Raw genomic sequence first — 13155 nt, 5'->3', positions numbered from 1 at the left:
CATGATAAGCCAACAAAGGAATATTTTTGGAAGTAATTCGTCTTAACCTACGAAAGACGTATACAAAGCTGTTTGCTTTGCTGCAAATACTGTCAATGTGGTTCGTAAAACTTAAATTTCTATCTATTAATATGCCTAAAAACTTAATAAACTCTACTTTTTGTATATTCTTATCACCATACTTAATATTCAAGGTAATTTGTCTGCGACCTCTTCCTAAAAACTGAATATAGTTTGTTTTCTCAAAATTCACACTTAGGTTATTTACAGCTAACCATTCCACCACTGATTTTAGCGTGTCATTGATTTCGGTTTCATACTGCATCAGGTTGTTATTATTTGAGTTTATAACTATTGAAATATCGTCTGCATACATCATACATTTATATTTAGTTATCAGTGGCAGGTCAGTTATATATAATAAAAATAGTAGAGGCCCTAATATGCTTCCTTGAGGAACACCAAACCTATTCAATCGGTTTTCCGAACAGCAAGTTTTAATAAAATTATTTTAATCTAAATAGTTTAATTCTACACGTTGCTGCCTATTTTGTAGATACGATTTGAACCAATCTAATGCTATGCCTCTAATTCCATATTTCTCTAATTTTTTTAATAGAGTATCATGTGCCACATGATCGAAGGCTTTAGACATATCAAGAAACACCACCGTACTGTGTTTGTTTGCATCAAGAGCTTTACTAACTGTATCGATAATATTGAATACTGCATCTGTTGTCGATTTTCCTTTTTGAAAGCCAAATTGTTCTGGTTTAATGATGCTGAACTTAATACAATAGTCCATTAATCTAAGAAACATGCATTTTTCGAATATTTTAGCCAGTATCGGAATAAGAGTGATAATTTAATATATCAGATTTGTCTCCTTTCTTATGTATCGGCTTAACAATTGATAATTTCAATAAATCAGGGAAAGTTCCATTTTCAAAGGACAAATTTACGAGATATGTCAGGACAGGTGCTAGTTCATTCTTACATTGTTTAAAAATCATTGTTGAAATTTCATCATAACCGCAAGCCTTACTATTGCTTAGGGATTGTATAATTTTAATAATGTCCTGTGTTAAAAAAGGTTTGATGTAAAATGAATTTAATGTCGTTTGTATCGTTGTCAGAGTGTTATACTTTCCTTTGTCAATTATTAAATTACTATCATTCGTCATATTAGTAAAATAACTGTTAAATTCTGTGACCATTTCAGAAGGTTCTGACAGTGTTCTGTCTCCCACCTTTAAATTTTTTATGTCAAGAGTGGGGGTTTTTTTATTTTGGCGATCCTTTACAACTGTCCAAGATGCCTTACATACATTTTTATGTGTTCTAATAAACTTAGCGTTATGATTCTTTTGAGCGTCATAAATACATTTTCTTAGAATTTTAGAATAATTTATAAATTTATCCTTGTCCATTTTATTTTTACTTTTATAATATTTAAAACGCAATTTTCGTTTTACTTTGCAACACCTCCTCAGCGCTCCAGATATCCATTTGGGGCCGTTGGCCTTATTGTTGACTCTGTACCGGTATTTAGGAAAACATAGATTATGTAGTAGGGAAAAAAGCTCATGAAATATGCTAAATGCTACGTCAGTATTTGTTTCGTTCATGACGTCACTGAATGTCAAAGCACCGAGATGTGTTTGAAGTTTATTACAATTTTCAATTGTTATGTCTCGCTTCGTGACGTACCAAAAGGTTTTTTCTTTTTGTTTACTTTTGGTGTAAAACGTTAGCATTTGGGCAGTATTATGATCTGATAGTTGTAGGTGTAAGTTAGTTCCAGTTGCTTCTTTAATGTTACTGATAATTAGGTCTATACAAGTGAGTTCTCTAGTCGGTAAATGTATATGTTGTCTTAAATTATAATTCTGAATTAAATCGTTAAGGTAGCGGCTATCAGGAGTATTATCTAGTATATTTATATTAAAATCGCCGGTAATTATAATTTTTTTTGTTTTATATGTGTTTGTTATATCGTGCAAAACTGAGTCCAATATGTTTAAGAATCGTGTCCCAAATCTTTTATGTGAATTGTATATACATAAAATTATTAGATTATGGGCAGGTAAGTCTATACCTGAGCATTCAAAAATATTCTGCACTAAATACCTATTGAAAAAATTTAGTTCTCTCGATACGATACCATTTTTCAGTAATATACATGTACCTCCTCTTTTTTTGTCCCTACAATAACTAGAAACCAGTTCATAGTTAAAAATTTTAATATTTTGTTCATCTCCTTTTTTTACAAATGTTTCACTCAAGCAGATAGCGTCGGGTTGAGAGTTCGAATTTATTAATTCAGAAAGAGTAATTTCTAGTAGGTCTCTTTTAGCTAGTATACTGGCAATGTTTTGGCGTAAAAGAATGAATTTGCTACTGTGAGGTTCGAAAAAACTGGGTTTCATTCATCAGAGAGTTGTGATTACTGTCTTTTTTTTCCGTAGCTAAATTTTGTAAGTTTTCAAGCATTACATCATTAACAAGTAAGCTCAAATCTTTGAAAACTTGTAAATAAGAATTAGATATAAAGTAGCAAATAGGTACATCTTTTAATACCAAGTTATTATTATAATTATTTTATATCACCTTACTCAATTGAAAAAAAAAAAAAAGATTTTGTGACCAAGTAGAAACAGCAGAGCATTTAAAAATTTCAACAGTTTAACTTTTTTTTATGATACCAAGTGACGGGGACAAACAAGTTGTGCGCCTGGTGAGTGACAAGCTTGTCCATAACAGTTGCAGTGTCACTCAGAACTGAACATTGTATAATAAGACATTTTGCATGCTATTTAACAGTGAAACATATTGACACTGGCACTGTTACACCATGTTTAAGCAAATAATAATAATAACGCAACACACACATAGACCCGCACTAGGGAAACCCTGTGTTGTGGGTGCCATGGACATACATAGACAACCACAAATTACACCCAAACTCACGAGACAAATAAATATAGGCCATACACATATTTCTCCCGGCCTGGGAATTGAACCCTCTGACTGGCAGTCCAGCATGGTAACTGTTCGGCCACAGAGGCAGTTAAATAATAATTAAAAAAAAAACTAATATTATTTTATAAGCATCTGGGGAGTACTGCCACTGCACTCGTCACCCTGATACATAAGTTGACAAGTCCCATGTGCCTGTAATTTCACTAGCATCTTTGCCATTCAAAACTGGAATGCAGTAATGCTCACATCACACACTGTTGGGCAGCAGATAAGTAAGGCGGTTCCTTGGATGAACTCTTTCACAAGGACCTTAACTGCTACTAAATTGATTAAATCCAAGTTTAGTAAATAAACATTTTTTCAACCAGTTTAACAAAATTTACGAGACCACAAAATCAACTTCGAACCAACGAGCAAACCTGTATTAGTAGGAAATTAAAATAAATGAAGGAGAAAGTGATACGACAATTTTTTTTAAATTAGACTTAAAAAGGCCAGCCATATCATCTCAAATAACACTCAATTATTTGGGGGATTATACTGCTGTTCACAGATCTGTACTAGGGATCCAGCATGTTTTTGCCAATTACTTAAAATAAGGTTTATTATTACTTTTTTAAAACCAAAGGATTTTTTTGCTCAATTTCATCTTCAAATTCAAATTATGAAATAATAGAGACACACAAAATACATTTTTGATGGGTATCTAACTGCTCACTATTAATTGGACTGATGTCCAAGTTACCACAATTTCATTTCACTAAAGTAAACAACTTTTTTATGAGGAACTGTATGTTTTTACACAAAGATTTTGGAGTATATACTAAGTTTAAAACACATTCACATAAATTTAAATCAAAGTGCATTTCATTGGATCCAAGATTATTTAAAAAGAGCAACCCATAGAGTTGCTTGCTCGTTCTTCTCAGGAAATTCAGCACAGTGAACAAGCAATAGCTTGAAAAGTTATGTTTTCAATTGTAAATTTTTTTACCTATGGAATAAATGATTTTTTTACTTTGACTCAAAACTTAATTCTTAAAGTGGCACTTGTTAATTATTTAAATTATCGAAATGGTTATAATCCTGACCTGAAAGCTTCTGCACAATCCATCATCATGGTACATGCTCCATTACGTATCTCATTATTTGGCACACACTCATCTCCAACTGAAAATAAGTATATAAAATATATGTAATAGCTTAAAGTTGTACACTGGCGAACATGAGATTCCCAAAGATAACAATATACAATAATAAAGCTATAAAAACAACTTATAAATAATATAGAATGAACTCTTATTTAGGCATGTTAGAAAGGAGTAGTTCTATGTTATAGTGTAAGTTTAGAAGTAAATAATAAAATTAAGTAATAGCTACAATTTAACTTTACCTTCTGCTGCTAGAATAAAAAGAATAAAATACGTATAAATTATATTGCAAAGAATGAAATATTTTAACAACATTGTCGTTTGAAGACCAAACGGTAAATGAATCGTCGAATGCGTTTTCCTCGTTTGTTATCGAAGCAAAAGTACTAATTTATAAATAAGAACCGGTTCGAAGTAGTGCCACTTCGAGCCGCTGTGAAAAGTATAAACACGATTTTCGTTTACCATTCATTAGACTTTCGAAATTTAGGAATGATTTCTTTAAAAAAGTTGTATGCTTTTGTTTCAGTCCGTGCTTATTAAATAATCATAATTACAATTTTTTTCTTGATTTAATTATATACCTAATTACATGATAATTACACACTTTAAAAGCACGTCTCGCCGTGTCGATTAAGTGGTACTATAGCCAAAAGCACAACTATTATGAGTTACTACTAGCCAAAAGTACTTTATTTTTGCAAATATATGCAAATCAAAGAGATCAATGTAATCAATCACTAATGACTATTTAACGCAAACATCGAGTTGAGTGAGAGTAGAAGTGTTGAAGACGAGTAGACCACAGGAGTAGACGATAGGAAGGGTACACAAATTAGAAACTAGAAAGACGAAGGGTAGGGACGGTAGGGTATGGATGGTGGGGTGGGAGGAAAGAAGGACTTCAACTTCAACTTTTGTGTCTATGGCTCCGTCGTTTTGCGCGAGGGTGAGGGAAGGGAACTGACATTGATAGTTTTTTTTCCTTAGTTCCGTTTGGAAAAGGCGAAGGTCAGAGACCATACTGCCTTATTAATAGTTTGATCACAAACCACTAATAGTTTGATACTTGCCAATGTCAAAATAAAATCCGTTTCATGGTTGCGATTAAGTTGTGCTATGTTTTCGTGTGCAATTCAGTGTCGTATTCCAGAACTCTACTCAATACTCAAGTCAGGACTTGAGTATTGCAGTGAGCACTGAAAATCATACTCAGGGTCGTATTCCAGAAGTCTACTCAATGCTCAAGTCAGGATTGCACTGGAAACATAAGCACTGGAAATACGACCCTAATGGCAGGGACTTGAGTATGATTTCGAGTGCTTTAAACCATACTTAAATCCTGACTTGAGCATTGAGTAGAGTTCTAGAATACGACCCTCAGTCCTTGCCACTAGAGTCGTATTTCCAGTGCTTGAAATCATATTCAAGTCTGCTCAAATCCTGACTTGAGCATTATTTAAAGCACTGATAATCATGCTCAAATCCTTGCCATTAGAGTCGTAATTACAGTGCTTGAAATCATACTCAAGTCTACTCAAGTCCTGACTTGAGCATTGAGTAGAGTTCTGGAATACGACCCTAAGGGTCGTATTCTAGAACTCTACTCAATGCTCAAGTCAGGATTGCAATGGAAACGTAAGCACTGGAAATACGACCCTAATGGCAGGGACTTGAGTATGATTTTCAGTGCTCACTGCAATACTCAAGTCCTGACTTGAGTATTGAGTAGAGTTCTGGAATACGACCCTAAGAAAGGTCGAGTTCAAGCGTAAATTATACAATAGCCAAATTCGATTAAAGAATGTTTAATAACAAACTGTTGCTAGGCGACCATTAATAGCAGTAGGTACTAAATAATATTTTTTGACCATTATTTAGGCTAGCTCTGCCCATGGCTTGCTCGTGTAATTGGAACTCAAATAGGTGAGCAGGTAATTTAGAATAAAATGTAATTGTTGGATATATATTTGTTGCGACGTCATGAGAGTCTGTGTTTGTATTTGTAACCGATTAAGTTTTTTGTACATCAAGCAATACACTTTTGTTCCAATGTCGTCTCCAGAGTAGATATGAGCGCCGACAACAGACCAACCGGGCGGCGGCGCGCCGACGAAAAAATATCGGCGGCGTTTCGACGGTGCGAGCGCGACCATGAAGCGAATTTGTATACTAATATCGAGCTCTTATGAAACTCACAGACATACAAAAATATTGTATGTACACAAACCACTATATTGTATCATAGCGATGACAGTGCTAGTTTGCATAATGACGTTTCCCCCTCCCCTCTCTGCGATCTTCAACCCCGCGAAAGTCAGCCATCTTTTTCCTTTAGCGTCAGCCGTCATCGTCATATTGCTTGTTTGTGATGATGAGAAGTGTTTGCGTCGATTTATTTCCACCTCTTTATATCCACAAGTACACTAATATTGAGATCGTGCTTATTTGTATTAATGTGAAGTGTTTGCGTCGATTCATTTCCGCCTCTTCCACTCTACAAATACTATAAGTTGCTTGTATCCGTTAAGTAAACTACTTAACTTCATAGAATTAAATACCGTTTTCACCGTCATTTACAAATTTTGAGAAGAGTTAAATAATAATATGTGTTACTGAAAATTAGCGCATAGTTCATTGTTTAAACATACCGCATGTTTAAAATACAGTACAAATACAATTAAAAGTCTGAACAATGGTTTTTAAGATTTTATCAAAGTTTTACATATTAAGTACATTAACAATAAAATATTATGTGCCCATGTTATGTGGATACACTAAATGGCTCAACTATACAATAACGACACTTGAGTTGAGAGTTCAAATTAATATGGTGAATAGATTACATAGTTAGTAGTCTAAGTCTAATCCTAAAATATTTTTTAATTTTTAGGTATATGCAGTGACCATAGTTACTCGAGGAAGCGCCACATTGATCACTCTTATGCACTACTGTATGATGAGTAAAACAAACCTAATAAAGTTGCACGAACAGAGGTTTCTTGTATGTACATCATCTTTTTCTATTATTTTATGCAATGTCACGAAAAAAAAGCTTATTTTTTTTTTATTATTATTATATTAATTATTTCATTTCAGATGCAAACGTCTTGCCTTTAACTCCAGTTTCTGTCTGAATAAACACTTTCTGTTTGTTGATAGACGGTACTATAAGTTATGAAGAAAAATCCTATGTGTTTCAAACACCTAAGTGTTAGTAACTTGAATACAGGAGTACTGTTTTACTTAATTTATTACATTTTGAAAATATTATTGTTGTTTCCACATTCCAGGCTGTAAAATAAGTTTCTCCAAAAAAATATTCATTTTTGCCTTCAAAAACAACTTTGAAGAATATGATAAGTCAACTACTGTAAAAAACTGGGACAGCAACAGGAGGTTGTGTAATTTGCTATTTGATGAAATGGCATTAGACATTGCTTTAACATATTCAGCAAACAAAGATGATATTGTTGCATTCGGAGGTTTAAAGGGAAAAACTGATAACTTTGCAGATCGTGTTCTCGTTTTTATGTTACGGGGTGCGCTTTGTAGACTTTTATTTCTGTGAAGGTGCAACCTCTAGTTTCCAGTTAAAAGGCATTATTAAAGAAATAATTGCTGCTGCATCTGAAACTGGACTGAAACCTATAGCTCTTGTGTCAGATCAAGGCACAAATTATCAATCTGCCATAAATCTTTTAATAGAAGAGACCAAAACAACTCAATTACGTGCTGGAGAGACTTTTGGTAAGTTGTACTTCATATTTTTATTATTCAGTTGGCTTGTGTAGGTCATGAACTATGAACTATTATGTATATATTTCTGACACTGACTGAGATGAACTAGTTCATCTTGCACGGTATTAATAGTTCATTGGTATTTTTAGTTCAGTACAAACTAGGAACTGTCTGCGTTGATAGTTCACCTGTCTTTTATTCAATAGGAACGGCTCGAGCAAGATAGTTAGTCTTTCACTACTTTTAGTACAAGTCGGTGTGGGATGCACACACTGAATTAGAGGTGGGTAATAAATAACGTCACGATGAAAAAATCACGATGATCCGCCGGCAACCAGTATTACCGTGACTCGTTCCGAAGGAACAACGTTCCAAAGTCACAGGTGTTCCTCCGTTCCAGTAGCTATCCCCGTCACTCACATCACGACATACGTATTTGATACAATGCGCGATCTCCGTTCCGTGGTGACTCAGCGCGCCACTCGTTGTAGTTCTCTTCAAATCGGGCCATTTCGGCGATGGGAGTAAATGAAATAGGATGACTTTCTTTGCTCACTCACAAGGGTCGTAGATGCTTATTACTACAAGAAAAGGCGGATTTAAAAAAATCTGCAGCAGTTTTTTTTTTTTTTTTAATTTATTTATTCAAAACCAACTTAAACTAAAAACTTATATTAAGACTACTTTCAAAAACCCTTCAAAGGGTTTATGCGAAGGTAGAATGCATCGCATACTCTCCACTATTGTTATGGGTCCAACATACAACCCAAGTAATACTTTTTTAAAACTTGTTTACATTTTTTTACATTTATAAACATATCTTTATGCAATTGTACTGGTATTTTATTTACAATTTTTTGGTAATATGTACTTTGTAGTCCTCATACCGTAAGTATTGGTGATTCTAGGTAGTTTAAACTCAGGTAGGTAGGTAAGGGTACGTAATTTATTAAGCCTGTTTGTTTTTGTTAATAAATTGACATTTTCAAATTGGTCCAGTAATATTGACACATTCGACTTGTTAAAGACCGACATTACCTTACAGTGGTTAAAAAGACCGGGATCGTTATCCTTATATTTGTTTTTTATTTTATTTGATACAATTGTCTTAATTATGCTAACTTGTAATTTATATATATTATCTAGGTACGATTTATAAGTACGCCCGTAGCTACTGAGCCCATAATCAATAATTGAGTCTGCCAAAGCAAGGTACAACATTCTAAGTGTATAATATGGTAACTTGTACTTTAATATGGAAAGTTTAGCATTGATAGACCTGAGCTTGTTAGTAACGCTTTCAATGTGTGGACCCCAGTTGAAAGACTTATCTATAATAAGGCCTAAATAAGTATGCTGCTCAACTACCTGCAGAGCCAGACACGTACAGGCGGGCGCGGTGCTGGAGCTGATGGAGGACTGATGATGCAGGCACTGGTGGTCATGCGCGACTATTTTAGGTATATGTGTTGTTTTTATGTACGGGGAATGTATGTGAATAAGTTTTGTTTTGTTAGCGTTGATGACCAGGCCTACATCATGGGCCCATTTACACATATTATTAAAGCTATTCTGCATTGATTTTTGCGCCTCGATTACATTTTTACTGTGTGTTATCAGGCAAGTATCATCAGCGAATTGGTACACAGAAGCCTCCGAAAATATATTACACATATCGTTTACGTATAGTAAGTACTCAGTAGGTCCAAGGATTGACCCTTGGGCAGTGCCTCGTTCAGTAGGTATTTTGTCGCTATGAGTATTTCCCAAGCGTACTAGTGTATGTCTATTCTCGTGATAGTTCCGAAACCATTCCAACAGTGGTCCCTGTATTCCATTCTGTTTTAACTTGTCAAACAGTACATTGTACCGTAAAGTGTCGAATGCTTTACTGAAGTCAACAAAGACAACGAGTACCTGCTCGCGTGCTATCAAGTACCCGTTGACCTCATCTGTAAACTTAGATAAAAGTTGGGATGTACTACGGCCTTTTTGAAATCCGTACTGTTTATCATTAATTATTTTATTATTGCACAAAAAGTAATTTATTTTATTCCCTAGATACTTTTCCACTATTTTGTCTACGCTAGATAGTATTGTGATCGGTCTGTAATTGTTTACATCATCATATGGCCCCTTTTTATGGATTGGTCTGATAATGCCGGTCTTTAAGTTATCGGGGTATGAGGACGTAGCTAGACAACAGTTAATTAGGTGAGTAATAACTGGCGTTATTTCTGAGTTTATACATTTGCAAAGTTATTATAAACCTATTTATGAACAAAGTAAAATATTTTTGTATATTTGTTTTATTATAGGAAGAGTTGGTATTTTATATTTATGTATAATCTACTTTGTGTATTCTACTAGAAATATAATTACATTACACTTTATTGCTATTTTTAACAATCCAAAAATTCGCATTAAATAAGTAACAAACAAAATTACATTAAATAGAAAATCAACTTTTTGAATGGAATTGAAACTTATTACAAAGGGAGTAAAAACTTAAATCATTCTATAAAAAACGGCTATAAGTATTAGAACGAAGCCGCTGGCTAAAACCGTATATCATGATGTAAGTTATAAGCGTGACAAGGTCACACAAGTAACAGTCGTGACAAAATCACGATGATTTATCACTGTGATTTTTTTGGAACCGGAACGACAGTGACGGCGATAGAAATGTAACGCTATTCTCCATGTCTAGACTGAATGTTGCCAGCTAGTTTTAAGTCTATACGTGTTCACCTTATGTATATACATAATGTGGACTGTCAAATAATAATGTAAGCTTGTAAATATAAGTGCTCATATTTTTTTTAGGTGTGTAGGCATCAGTATGTATAATATCAACAAACATGTGATTTTTGAAGATACTATTCTAACTAAAATATATGCTGTTATTGTTTTGTAAAAAAAGGACGTTTAGTTGAATGACAGTCTTTTAAACCTGTAAAATATTAAAGAAAATCAAATAGTACTGATTCCATACAAATTGTATTTTTAAATATTTAGTACTGTGTACTATTTGACCTCTTAATAAGAGTAATAGAAGCCTGTAGTATTTATGTGAATGATATAACTAGTTTGGAGCATTTGTTCAATGTCGAAGCTAGGACAAGATGAACTAGACGACCAACCTAGTTAACCGATTGGACTAATTAAGATCGCTCCTTTAAGGCCTGATCAGGCAAAATTCTATTATTCATTTGGAAGTTTAATGCCAACACTGTGTGATTGTATGAACACATATTATGTAACTTGATAATCTTAACAATACTTTCCTTGCTTTCAGATAACACAATCAATTTAAGTGGAAACACATTAAGTGTTTTTTATGATCCACCACATCTGATTAAGGGGATTCGTAATAACTGGCTCACCAAGGATATGTTATTTGAAAGCAAACCAGCTAAGTAGCAAGATATTGTGGACGTGTACAATGCTGACTGTCAGCATGGACAATCAAGGATATTACACAAGTTGACTGACCAACATCCTGAAATTCATTCAGTCATTCCTGAAAAAATAAAAAAATGAAGGTAAACATAATATTTTTTATTCAATTTAGTAATTTATAACAAAATTCTAACTAACAAACTACTAATAGTTAGTTCAACTTGCACCACTTAAGGTGCAAAGCTTAACTAAGGTTTTTATGATAAACATTTTTTAAAAATTTATTTCAAATATATTATTGTTATTTATTATTTATTTATATATTTTGTTATTTCATATTTTATTACTCTAAACAGGCTAGATTTTAACTTTTAATTCTTTTTATTTCTAATTATCCAAAGTGATTAATTTTAAAGTGATTTATTTTTGTTTTTTATTTATAGGTGAGAAATTGTATGCGTGCATTAAGCAAATCAATATCAGCGGAATTATCATACACTTCATGCTTTCGTAAGTATTTATATTGTAAATAGATAAAAAATTATATAATTATTTTTTATTTATTTTGTCTAACATTTCCTAGATTGGTCTAGCATTTTACAAAGTTATAAATAGAAATCTTATAAAACTCCTGATTTTGCAGATATTTGTATAGTAAAAAGTACAATATTACATTTATTTATTATATTGTTGGTATTATTACATTTTCATGAATTTCTTTCTTCTTTCTCTCAATTCCTGTGATTGCAATGATATATTGCATTACAGGCGCTCCTAGTAAAATGGGATAAAAAAACCAAACACACTTTTCACTTTATTTGTCTCTTTATTAATCACTTGGATTGGTATTTGAAACGGAAATTTTGACACATTAATTTTATTTTTAGCTTTGTATCCAGATGGGACACCAGTGAGTGCAACAATGAAAAATACGGCCGAAGCGGTTTCTTCTTCTTCTTGTAAATGTTATGGCTCCATCGAAATAATCAATGATTTTGCCAATGTCAAGTAAAAATAACTATGTCCGGTAGTTTAACATTATTATAAAAATTATACAAAAAATTGGCGATTTCGCCAATGTCCTGTGAAGATACCTTTTTTGACGATCTCTTTGACAGCGTCAATGGTACAAGCAGCATAACCAAGAAGATGAAAGGAAAAGCTTTGTTAACAGCTGCCGATGCATAATCTGTACACCATTAGTACTGGCGAAAGGCTATCAAAATATTATCAAATACAAAATTTGTGACAAAAGAAAATGTAGGGAAAAGTGTGACGTCAATAAAAAATTGGGTCGTTACCCTCAAAAGTTTTCTGAGGGTGTGGAGATGCTTAGAAAAACAAAATATTAAGATTAGAGACCTAGATATTTTAATTCGGATCCCCTTGAAAACTTTTTTGGGCAAGTTCGCCCATATGATTATAGGAGTAATGACCCAAGTGCCTATGCATTTATTAATACTTTCAAATTATTATTGACATCTAGATTCATAAAATTTCATTCAGAAAATTTTATCTGTGAAAATGTATCAAGCCAAGAATTGTTAAATATTCAGACTCTAATTGACAAGAAAAATGTAAACATTGCATCAGTTGTTTCTGATGATTCCACTGAAATTTCAAAATCTAATTATATAGAACATGAAAATATATACACATACAGGACGAGAAAGGTTAAATATTCATTCAAGGGATTATAGTGTTGGATGGGTAACAAGAAAAATTTTCTCTAAAATCAACTGCGAAAATTGTAAAAAAAGTTTAATTGCAGAAAATGAAAATTCGACACAGGCATTTATCAAATTAAAAGAATATAAATTACTAAAGCAGAGAAAGTTATCCTATCCAACAGAAAATACAGTGACAAGTTTCGGAGAAA

General features: G+C 33.1%; 2 long non-coding RNA genes across 2 annotated transcripts; both read left to right on the top strand.

Moving 5' to 3' along the window:
• The first annotated feature begins 6540 nt into the window (after positions 1-6540).
• LOC113238899 lies at positions 6541-7524 on the top strand. Its single transcript, XR_003311142.1, has 3 exons — positions 6541-7137; positions 7233-7346; positions 7427-7524. It is a non-coding gene; the product is annotated as an uncharacterized LOC113238899 (long non-coding RNA).
• Positions 7525-7651: 127 nt separating this feature from the next.
• On the top strand, positions 7652-11782 carry LOC113238900. Its single transcript, XR_003311143.1, has 3 exons — positions 7652-7883; positions 11173-11419; positions 11720-11782. It is a non-coding gene; the product is annotated as an uncharacterized LOC113238900 (long non-coding RNA).
• Positions 11783-13155: the final 1373 nt, after the last annotated feature.

Source organism: Hyposmocoma kahamanoa, unplaced genomic scaffold (genome assembly GCF_003589595.1).
Source record: "Hyposmocoma kahamanoa isolate Upper Pololo Valley unplaced genomic scaffold, ASM358959v1 98762, whole genome shotgun sequence".
Classification (NCBI taxonomy): Eukaryota; Metazoa; Arthropoda; class Insecta; order Lepidoptera; family Cosmopterigidae; genus Hyposmocoma; species Hyposmocoma kahamanoa.
The sequence above is the reverse complement of the archived record's forward strand: the minus strand, read 5'-3'. Positions and strand labels throughout refer to the sequence as shown.